Source organism: Papio anubis, chromosome 1 (genome assembly GCF_008728515.1).
Source record: "Papio anubis isolate 15944 chromosome 1, Panubis1.0, whole genome shotgun sequence".
Classification (NCBI taxonomy): domain Eukaryota; kingdom Metazoa; phylum Chordata; class Mammalia; order Primates; family Cercopithecidae; genus Papio; species Papio anubis.
In genome coordinates, this window is record NC_044976.1 from 67,135,983 (window position 1) to 67,148,252 (window position 12,270).

Consider the following 12,270-nt stretch of genomic DNA (forward strand, 5'->3'; position numbering starts at 1 on the left):
CCTAGGCAGAAGTTTGCTGCAGGGGTGGAGCCCTCATGGAGAACCTCTACTACAGTAGTGGAGAAGAAAAATGTGGGGTCAGAAGCCCTCATACAGAGGACCTACTGGGGCCTTATGGAGCTGTGAGAAAAGGGCCACTGTCCTCCAGACCCCAGGATGGTAGATCCACTGATATCTTGCATGGTGCACCTGGAAAAGCCACAAACACCTAATATCAGTCTGTGAAAGCAGCTGGGAGGGAGGCTGTACCCTGCAAAGCCACAGGGATGGAACTGCCCAATACCATGGGGACTCATCTTTTGCATAGCATGACCTGGATGTGAGTCATGAAATCAAAGGAGATCATTTTGGAGCTTTAAGATTTGGCTACCCTGCTGGATTTCAGACTTGCATGGGGCCTGTAGCTCCTTTGTTTTGGCCATTTTTTTCCCCATGTGGAATGGCATTTACCTAATGCCTTTAGGCCCATTGTATCTAGGAAGTAACTAACTTGCTTTTGATTTTATGGGTTCATAGGCAGAAACAACTTGCCTTGTCTCATATGAGACTTGGACTGTGGACTTTTGAGTTAATGCTGAAATGAGTTAAGACTTTAGGGGACTGTTGGGAGGTATGATTGGTTTGAAATGTGAGTACATGAGATTTGGCAGGTGCTGGGGGGAAGTGATATGGTTTGGCTCTGTGTCCCTACCCAAGTCTCATTTTGAATTGTACTCCCATAATCCCCACATGTTGTGGGAGGGACCCAGTGGGAGATAATTGAATCATGGATGTGATTTTCCCCATACTGTTCTCATGGTAGTGAATAAGTCTCACAAGTTCTGGTGGTTTGATAAGGGGTTTCTGTTTTCGCTTCTCTCTCATTCTCCCTTGGCACCACCATGTAAGAAGTGCCTTTTACCTTCTGCCATGATTGTGAGGCCTCCCCAGCCACATGGAACTGTGAGTCTATTAAACCTATTTTTCTTCCTAGTCAAAAGTATGTCTTTATCAGCAGCATGAATATGGACTAATACATTGGTTAAGTGTATTCTCTTGGTCTAATAATGACCTCAAATAACTTTAAAAATACTGGGCTAAACAGACCCTCAAGACATTTACTTTATGATTCTTTGAAGCCAGAAAGATGGAAGGAGGCCAGATGGAGCTTAGAATAGAATGTAATGTTTTTACATATAGTAAAGAAATCTTTTATTTGATGACTGAGTGACTTCTGCCTGCTAGGTACTTTGTTCACTATATTTATGCTGTATCTCGGTCTTGAATGTTATAATAACAGCAAGAGGGAGTAGGTACTATTATTATTCTCACTTCAAAACTGAGGAAACTAAAGACTAGAGATGTAAACTAACTTGCTTATTTGTCCTGTAAATAGGTAGATGGGATTTAAACCCTGATCTTTCTGCTTTTAGAATCGAATTGCATGGCTACACTGTATTTCTATCATGGCAGAGGTCCCTGGTACAGGAATACTATTTGATAAACACTTGTTGAATGCAAAAGCCAGTATGCAGAGGTTTATGAAAAAGAAGTAGTTGCTCACTTAATAATTTTTAAATGCTTTCCCCAAATGAACCTAAGATTAGAAAACAAAGACAAGAATGAAAGGCTTTGAGACGTGTAAAACATCTTTGGCAATCATTCTGTAATGTCTGCATCAAGTTCCAGCCCTGCCACATCATAAAGCCTTCCAGATTCCAGTCTCACAAGAACATGATCCTAGAAGATTCTGGTGTTCATGGCTTCCACCCACAGTGCAGGTATATAGTTTCAGACCCTCAAATAACCACAGCTAACCCTTTGGGACAACAAACTCAAGAAAGGAATAGCACCTACAATATTAAGAAAAAAGTACTATGGGATTATTAACTTGCAGGGCTCAGTTGGTGTTCAGAAGCCTTTCTCCATCATCACCATTAACGGATGTGATCCACAGAGGAACTGGTGCAGGATGAAGACGGCTGTCCTCCCTGGAAATGATAAAATTAGCCACAGGACTCAGATTGCTTAATCAACCATCTGGAGTTTGTGCAGACTAACTTTCTCTTTTTAAAAAATGTTTCTTTACTTTGCCAGACTAATTAGCTTAGTACTTTGAGTGAACTTAACCAGGAGATACCAACGACACGGTTTTCAGTGCTGAGCCTCAGTAGAGAGTCAGGAAGATCTCATTTGAGGGAGACTGCCAAGAAAGGAAGAGCTCTAAATGTAAGCACTGGACTTGGGAAACACACAAAGAACACAATCTCTTTACCTTGCACCAGGGTGCCCCTTTTAGAGTTTAGTTCTTATTTTTGAAAAAGCAGATTTCTGAAACTACCTCTATTATGGACAAGCAATCTTTCCCTTTTCTCATGTTCACCTTTGGGAAGCCTGTTCATGTGCCATTCTGATCAGCTGGTAATCAGACTTTTTCCTGTTTCTTATGCAGCCACAGAGAAGGGTTAGATTTGTGGAGAAACAGAGTACTAGAGAAGTAGCCAGGGTGATTTAAATTTGTATGATTTTCAATATCCCGGGAGCAGGATGGTCCCTGCTGTGAATCTGGCAGCCAGCCTTCTTTTTTTTTTTTAACCAAACCATCTGGCAGCCTCAGAGCCCAGTTCTTCGGTAATAATTATGCTACTTACTCCATCTGTACTTATAAGATAACTAGTTGTCTTTGCAAATTAAGCCAGCCCCATCTGTTTCCCTACCTTATAAATGAGTACAAGGGCTCCACACCCCTCCTGGAATGTGGACAACATGAAAGATGGAGTGGAGCACCATGGAAGTGGGGAGAGAGCAGGGTTTCCTTTCCTACTGCAAGGTTGAAAAGAGAAGGGCTGCCTTCTGAGGGCTCAGCATTTTCTGTCCTTGGTTTGCAAGGGAGCATGAATCTACAGTGGGTGCTCTGTTCTGTTTGTATCCAGGCTGCTAGACTTTAGAAAAGGCAAAGCAACTCCAACTGATTGGCTGTGAGTAGGGTCAGTTAAGAGCCAAGGTAGAGGTGAATGGTAATGCAGCGACCATTCTGTTTTCCGTAAATGCTGTGGGATTGAAAGGAGAGAAGTTAAGAGAGAAGGTCAATGGGACCTCATTAAGTTGTTCCGATTGTCTCGCTGCTATTTCTCTCTGAACCTGTAGAACAACAGCCTAAACTTGTTTCTCAACAGAGACCTGTAAGAGTAAAAGTTACTGTAGTTTCTAGAGTGACTAACAGAACAGTTTACACATTGTGAGAATCAAGCTTAATATTTGTCATCTTTCTGCTACCAAAGTTTGCACATTGGTGACTTCCCAGGAAAGCTTCCCCTGTGCTCCAAGGAGGGTATGAGAATTGGACAAAATCTCCCGTGTATTAAAGTTTAATTAAAAACCAAACAAACAAAAATTAAAAGCATGACTTCTCCTCTTCCATAAAAATAAAATGAACATATGCCAATGATTTTATTTAACTGATTAATTAGTGAGGAAACCAGTAAGATGTTACAACTGGTTCAAAGGAGAATCCAAAGAGCAGAAATATTTATAGGCAATTAGAATGCTTAAATGAATTTGCTTAATAAATGCCAAACTGGTTTCTTCTGCCAGGAGAGAAGAAAAGTAAATGCACCTCTACCAGTCAAAATCCATTTGGGTTTTATTGATAAGTATTATTTGCATTGTTACTGGTTATGTATAATTTTCAGAGTTGTAAGATAGCTCCAAGTCAATGACAGACAAAGAGATCTCACAAAATCAGGTAATGAGATGGATTTGGGGCCTATAGACTAAAACACCTGGGTTTGGATTCCTGCTGTGTCACCTCTTTGCCTTTTCTTTTTCTATATTAAATTTAATAATTTATATAACCTCTCTCTGAGCCTCTAATTCCTTATCAATAAAATGGGGTTTAAATGACAAGCTCTACCTCACGAGGATGTTGCCATCATGATTTACACGTATAGATTTTTATAAAGTAGAGTTTAGAAAGTGCTTTCCTACACAAATGTTATCAGTAATAGTAGCTAATATTTAACTGAGTTCTTATTATGTACCCAACATTGTGTCAAGCACATGGATGACCTCATTTAACTTTCACTTTGCCTCTATGCAATTCTTACTATTATTTGACAAAATTAAAGTTTAAAGAGGTGACTTACTATTTAATGTCATAGGGTGTCAAAGTATGTACCTGTACTACCCATAGCAGGGCTGTGTATGTAGGAGAGAACTTTGGGTGGGAGGGGTTTTACTTTCTCTTGAAATGCAAATAGTTGCCTAGGGATTTGAGATATCTGCCCATTATGGGGGTCTAGTGGAAGGAAGGTATCTTTGCTGAAGGAATGAGTAGAGAAATCTGACCTTGGAAATTGCACTTTAGATTTATTACTCAGGCCTAGGAAGATGGTCTCCACATGGTGGTGTCTACAGTTCAGTCCTGGCCTACCTCCTTCTCTTCTCATTTTAGACAATGGGCTCTAAACAGAAAAGGGAGAAGTCTGACATATTTTGCTTGAAGAATGCCATCAGTGAAAAATCTTGAATGAATATTCCCTCCTTTCCTCACTTTTTATCCTAGAGTTTCCTGAGAGTTGGAGACTGTTTCCACCCTTCCCCTTGAGAAACACAAAAGAGTATGTCATTTTAACATGGCTATTTTATAAGATTAATAATGTCATTGGTATTTATACTGAAGGCATTAATTGAGTTGTGCTAATATTAACAATCGTTTTTTGTACTTTGATAAATATGGCTTTGTTTAAAAGTTTTTTTTACTCACAGATGAAATCATATAAAAATGTTGAGGAAAAAATTTAACCCAAATGTTAAATTTATTTTTGAAAATAAAAAACAAAATAAAAATATTAATATGTTTAGCAAAACTCAATGAATTTAATTTTCATTGACATGTTTATTTTTTAATGAGCTGAATATTTACAAATGCTTTTTTTTCTTTTTTTGTTTGCAATGGAGTCTTACTCTGTTAGCCAGGCTGGAGTGCAGTGGTGCGATCTTGGCTCACAGCAAGCTCCACCTCCTGGGTTCACGTCATTCTCCTGCCTCAACCTCCCGAGTACCTGGGACTACAGGCACCTGCCACCATGTCCGGCTAATTTTTTTGTATTTTTAGTAGAGGCGGGGTTTCACTGTGTTAGACAGGATGGTCTCGATCTCCTGACCTTGTGATCCGCCCACCTCAGCCACCCAAAGTGCTGGGATTACAGGCGTGAGCCACCGTGCCTGGCCTACAAATACTTTTACAGTGGAAATGAAGTTGTATTAAAGAAAAATAAGAGTGATTAGATTTGGCTAAAGAAAAAGTAAACTGTTTCTTTATAATATTTTTTCCCAGGTTTATTTTGGGTGTTCCTCCAGATGCCAATTAATTTTATAGGGTTCCTTTTTGTCTGTCAGTTGAGATTGAATGATGGACTTTTAGAACTGGAGAGCCAACCTCCTCTTATCCTCCATCACCTTTATAGACAGGTAACTGAAGCTTAGGTTATTTTATTAGCAACATTATTGAAACAATAAATACGGTTTAATTGAGTAGGCTCTGTAAATCCTCCATCGTCATCATGATATATCTATCAACAAAATGATTTATGCATTTTTGAAGCTAGAAATTTCCCTTTCTTTATCACTCTGGAAAGGAAAAACATTGACATTTACTAATTCTAAGCTATTTGATTTCAACTGTCTGATTTTTAAAAAAATGTTGATTACCCAGTTTAGGCTTGTTAATTGTATTATTATTATCAGTCTCTTCCTCCACTTTTCTGTAAATGTGATTTTGAAAATGTATAGAATAGCACCACAGTGTAATTCTTTAGGAACATTTTAAGCACCCTAGAGATTTTTCAAAGAATCATCCATTTCCATCAAAATATTTCCAGCCTAAAGAAATGCATGCTTCAGGAACATTTCCGCGTTCTAGCTTGTGGCTAGCGGATTGAAGCTAGAGCAGCCCAGCAACAGTTTAGAAAAAAATGTATGGCTAGGATCAGGCATGGTGGCTCATGCCTGTAATCCCAACACTGGGAGGCCGAGGAGGGTGGATCATGTGAGGTCGGGAGTTCAAGACCAGCCTGACCAACATGGAGAAACCACGTCTCTACTAAAAATTGCAAAATTAGCCAGGCGTGGTGGTGCATGCCTGTAATCCCAGCTACTCGGGAGGCTGGGGCAGTAGAATTCTTTGAACCTGAGAGGCAGAGGTTGTGGTGAGCCGAGAGATTGCACTCCAGCCTGGGCAACAAGAGTGAAACACCATCTCAAAATAAATAAATAAATAAATAAATAAATAAATAAATAAATAAATAAATGAAAAAGGAAAACAAGAAATGTATGGCTATGAGGAAGCAGCTATCTTTTAGGCTAAATTCAAAAGCACTTCTTTCTAAATTAGTACTTTCAGTGGCACTTGCATGGAGAGATGTTAGGGGAAAATCCTTCAGCTACTTTTGAAATCCTGGGTCAAGTGGAAAAGACCATCATTCTTCCCTAAATTGTAGCACTGCTGCTATTGTTGCAATGGAGTGATGAATTCCTGCAAGGAGAATCATTTGGCTATTTCCAGTCTATTGCCACATATGTAAAAGTTTTTCTGGAAAGTCTTGGAAGTGAACTATAATCATTTACACAAAGAATGGTTCCTGAATCTGAATATCAGCGTGTAGGCACCTGGGTAGAGACTCACATCAGGAGCTGAGGAATGATTTATCACATCAGGATTCTCTCTGAACCCTCACAAGGCCTTCTGCATGAGTTTCTGTAAATCTTTCATCATGGACATGAATTCTTTGTCAGCTCTAGAGTTTTCTCTCTTGCCATGCACACCTTTTTCTCTCTAACAGATTGATCATGTCTCCTTAGTATATTTTTTCTTTCATTGGCCTTTTGCTAATGCTGTCTGTTTTTTAGGTTATTGCAGCAAATCGACTAGGAACTGCAGCATCATTTGTTTTTTGTGGTCCAGTGATTTCAAGTCAAGTGAGCAGGGTATTAGTCTGTTCTCTTCTCACCAGCTCTGTGACCTTGGACAAGTTATTTGAAACCTGTCTCTATACTTTACTAATCTACAAAATGGAGCCAAGCAAGCTTACCTCACGAGGACTGACTGATGATGATAGCCATGCTCCAGTGAGTGCCAGCTTATGTTAGACACCATGTAAAGTGCTTTACCCAAATTTTCCCATCTTCAAAGCAGCTCTCCAGAGTAGGCTGTTATATCATCATTTGTATATATTAGGACACTGAGACCCATAGAAGTTTCTCTAGCTTTTGAAGTCAGACAGGTTTTGAACCCAGATGTCTGTGGCCACAAAGGGATGGTCTTGTGGAATATGACAGTGCTTTCCACTAGGTTTCAAATATTGCCTGTAATCTACCTCTATGGTTGATGACAGTGTAAACCACTTATGAGTTTCCTTCACCTATTGGACTCTGTCCTTTGACCCACCTATTTCTTTTTACAGCTCTAGTCTTTAAAGCCAAGTTGCCAAGTTATCCTATCATTTGGTCCAGGCTTTTCATACTTTCCATGGTAGTAGTTAAGAGACTACTAGACTTTAGACTAAAGACTATAGACTTTAGAATTAGACTACAGACTTTAGACTAAAGACTATAGACTTTAGAACTAGAATGCCCAGGTTCAGATTCCAGCTTCATAGCTCATAACTGTGTGGCCTTGAGCAAGTTACTTAACTTCAGTATGTCTGTTTTCTCATTGGTAAGATGGAGATAATAGTACCCATGTGAAGGTTGTCGGGAAAATTAAGTGAGTTGTTTTAATCAAAGCACTTAGAACACTGCTTGGAACATGGTAAGAGCTATATCTGTGTTGGTTATATAGTAGTCTGGGTTGTGAGGTCTCAGCATGATGTTCCCTCTCTAAACTCATTCAATGTATGACATATAATTATGGTTTTCTTTCCTAACCTTCAGTTGCCATCTTTAAACATTTTATTTTTGTGGTTTCAGGTACAGTGTTAGTTACCTAGGCAGACAGATAACAGCTTGATACCTTCTTTCCTTAAATGTACATTGCACTGTAACTTGGTCTAATGTTCCTTAGACTCCTTTGGCAAAAGTGTTAAAAAGATTCTTTTCAAGTCATATACGTTTGTGTCATTTGTGTGCCACATAAACTTGGGAACTGCAATAACCTATAATATCTGCTTGGGAATTTATAATAAATATGAGCAAATTTACTTCCCTGAGAATTCTAAGAGAAAATGAATGAGTTTAATTTTGTTTAAAATAGTGCTTCCTAAATTATTTTCCCAATTCACCCTTCTATTTATTAAGAAAATATCCACACAGTGTTGACAATACTTGTCTAGTGAGCTCTGACTTTTGTTAGTAAGAGAATGCCTGAAGAAAGTCCTTAGGAAAACCTGTTTTAAATATTGACCCTATAGGATTTCTATTTTTGTAGCAAACTAAATTATCAGAAGGCTAATTGTTAGTTTATCTTGATTCAGAGTTGTTAGCTTATCTTGATTCAGAGTATTGCAGAATCACCAACACCATGTTGCATTTTAAACTTATGAGCTCTATTTATGCTGAATATAGAGATAAGAAACAGTAATTTGAAATTCATTTGAGATATTGTGCTCCATCATGTCGAGAACATTGCCTTTGCTGTGGACTAAAGTCACTATGGCTTGAATATGCCCCCCAAAGTTTAGGTATTGGATACTTAATCCCCCATGCGACACTGCTGGAACCTATAAAAGGTGCTAGGTCACAATGGCTCTGGTCTCATCAGTGGATTAATTATTGATGAGATAAATTATTATGGGAGGAGCTTAGTTACCTTAGGGGTGGATTCTTGATTAAAAAAATTGGGGATAAGCTTAGCTCCTTTCTCTCTTGATCTTGCTTGAGTGTTCCCTTGCCCTTCCACCGTTCATCACATGATGATGCAGCAAGGAGGCTCTCACTAGCTGCGGCTTGGACTTCCCAGCCTCCAGAGCCACAAGTAAAGTACATTTTTCTTCTTGATAAATTACTCACTTTCAGTTATTCTGTTATAGCAGCAGAAAATAGACTAAGACAAAGATCTCTTTTACATATAATCATCTACAGTGAATTTTATTTTATATGCTTGTTGGGGATGATTTTGTTTCCCTTGAAGAACCAATGGAAATAACAGTTTCCTCCTTTCCTTTCTGATGAGAATCTTTTTACAGCAGATTCTAAGAAGCTCACAGAAATAGTTGAAACCTCAGCAGGACAACTTTGTTGTTCTTAGATTTGACATTTTTATATTCTTCTTTTCTCTGGTCCTAGTTTTCTATTTTTATGTAAATATTTGATGTCAGTTTCTTTTATTATAAGCCACCTCAAGATCTTTGTGGAAAGATGTATGCATATAATAAACATAAATATATTAAACAAGAACCACTTTAAAAGTGAAACACTTGCTATCAAAGCAAGCAATTGCAATGTAAGTTTCTGTGAGAGCTAAGTACAAACTCAGCAGCTCAGAAGAATTCAGTGGTGTGAGTTGGGGAAAAATGGAAGATTCAGAGAGGATCTAACAGGTGAGCTGCATGCTGAAGGATAAGACAAAGGGCTTCTTATAAAGAGAATAATATCTATATAGGCAGAGAAGCTGGAAAGTATATTTGCAGTATATTTAGGGATTGGCTGGTATTGTGGCAGATCTGAAACACAGGGTTGTTGGGAACAACAAAGCAGAACTATTGAGTAGTATTGAGTAGAGCTTTGTATTGTGTAGTTCCTTCTTATTTCCAGAGTGATTAGAAACATGCCCTCAGAGTCATGGTGACTCTTGGGTACTAGAAGAGCTCTATCTCCTCTAACCTTTGGTGGTGCTATTTTGTCTGATACCTTTTTGGTAAACTACCATGACAGTGGTTTGTAATCTCCAAGATAGGGGTTAAATTTTCAAAAGAGGAATTAATAAGATGCATTGGAGAGGATGTACATAGTATAAAACAATGAGTCATAAGTGACCTGTGGCTGTATGAAATGTCCTGGGCAGAAATTATATCATAATAGCAACTTTTGGGTTTATTTTCATCTGGTGCTGCTTTATCTGACCTTATACATTGCCTTACCATAACCCATCAAATAGATTTTGTTTATTAAAGGAAGTTAATTGGCTGTGCCATTCTGTGCATGTATTATCTATTTAATAACAAAGGAAGATAGAGTCTTCTTTTTTTGGTGACTGTTTCCTTTGCAAGCTGCTGCTTCTATGTGTTTCATTAGATCACTGTCACCACGGTTATTAACAGATAACTCTTTTTTTCTGTTGTACATTGCGATGAAAAGACATCCTTGCAACCTTGCCAAAAGATGACAGCTTCAGGATGGAGCCAGTTACAGCTGATTTTCTCCAGGTCTCTCCCTGTCTCTCTGTCTCTCTCTCTCTTTCTGTCTGTCTCCCATCAGAGATAATATGATATTTGGGTTCCCCTATCCTGCCACACTCATACTCCCCATCCACATCTATTCTCAGTTTTTCTGCAAGGACATTTTCTGAATTATATCTGATAACTTCTCTGAATTATCAGTATTACTTTTTAAAATAACAGAATATACACATTTGTATCTATTTATGATAAAATATAATGAGTTTGATCCATAAGATTTTTGCTTGTACCAAATCAATTCATTGAGGAAAGTTAATCAATCCACACTGTCATGTGATATCATAGATTTCAATAAGTCTTTCCTGCTTTGTCTGGAATTTTTATTTTTTTAATCCACTTTTAGTCCTCTGAAGATATGAGATACATTACAAGACTCACTATACATCCTGAGAAGAGTATTGGTTTTATATTTTCAAAATTACTAGCTCCCTAGAGAAAATTCTCAGTATCTTAAAGACACTGTATCCTTTTCCATCTGACCTAGGACCCTCTACTAATACTCGAAGCTCCTGGCAGCTGGAATATTCCTCTCATTAATTATAAGAGAATACCTAATGTACTAGGAAATCATTTCAAAAGCATTATTTGGTTCCTATCTTTAGAAAAAATAAAAGTTTAGGGCTATTCTAAATTTGTTCCCAGTTATTTTTGTCTTACTGAATTTTATTTATTTGTGGGTGATATTTAGTCATGTTTTTTTCTTCCAAAGACATACGCACATTTTATATGTTTGTGTGTATAGGAAAGTTTAATCAGAAGCAAGGAAACCAGATTCAAAGTACTTGGAATTTTACGAAAAAATTCTAAATGAAGATGCAAATTCTGTGTTTCACAATGTACTCTACTGATAAAATTTATTTTATTCCCAGAATACATATTTAAGGTAGACAGTAAGTAAAGACTGGTAATTTATGGGACTATATCTTGGCTTCTGATTAGTTATTTTTATTCTCATTCTATGATTTTATCTGGGATATTTTTACTCTCAGATACCTCAAGTTCATTGAAGATTGGGGCTGCTGTCTCAGATTCTTGGAATAGCTGACCTGTAACAGGAACCTTTGCCATTTCAGCATCTTCTACTAAGCTAGGCTTGTTGTTCAGAGATGGCAAAGCGGGAGGTTCTTGTTATATAGTAAGAAATTATGATAGTTAAATTAAAATAGGTTTAAACATCATCATATCAATATTATCATTAAATATGAATGGCTTAATATCCTGATTAAAAGGTAGAGATTGGCATTTGGATAAACTAGAAAGACCTAATTATATGCTGTCAGCAAAACACTTTAAGCAGAAAGACTGACATAAATTAAAAGTAAAAGATGGGGCCGGGCGCAGTGGCTTACGCATGTAATCCCAGCACTTTGGGAGACCCAGGCGGGCGGATCACGAGGCCAGGAGATCGAGATCATCCTGGCTAACACGGTGAAACCCCGTCTCTACTGAAAATACAAAAAAAAAAAAAAAAAAAAAAAAGTGGCGGGGGGGGGGGGGGGGGGGGGTTGGAGGGGGCGGCGCCTATAGTCCCAGCAACTTGGAAGGCATGAACCCAGGAGGTGGAACTTGCCATGAGCCGAGATCGCGCCACACTGCACTCCAGCCTGGGCGACAGGGCCAAACTCGGTCTCAAAAAAAAAAAAAAAAGTAAAAGATGGTAAAAAATACATTTGCCAACACTAATCAAAAGAAAGCTTATGTAGCTCTATTAATATCAAAGTCAATTTGAAAGCAAAGTATATTACCAGGGACGAAAAGATCATTTCTTAATAATAAAGGGATCAGTTCATCTAGAGGACTTAACAACCCTAAAGATTTATGCAACAATCCTAGATACTGAAATACACAGAGCAAAACCTGATGGAACTGCAAAGAGAAGTAGACACATCAACAGTTA

The 12,270-nt window shown here is 38.1% G+C and overlaps 1 long non-coding RNA gene across 1 annotated transcript in view; it reads left to right on the plus strand.

The window, feature by feature from the left end:
• The first annotated feature begins 742 nt into the window (after positions 1–742).
• The window catches only part of LOC116276402, a 50,302-nt gene continuing 38,774 nt past the window's right edge, over positions 743–12,270 (plus strand). Inside the window, exon 1 of the long non-coding RNA XR_004185922.1 lies at positions 743–2,208. This is a non-coding gene — a long non-coding RNA (uncharacterized LOC116276402). The remainder of the gene's footprint in view (positions 2,209–12,270) is intronic.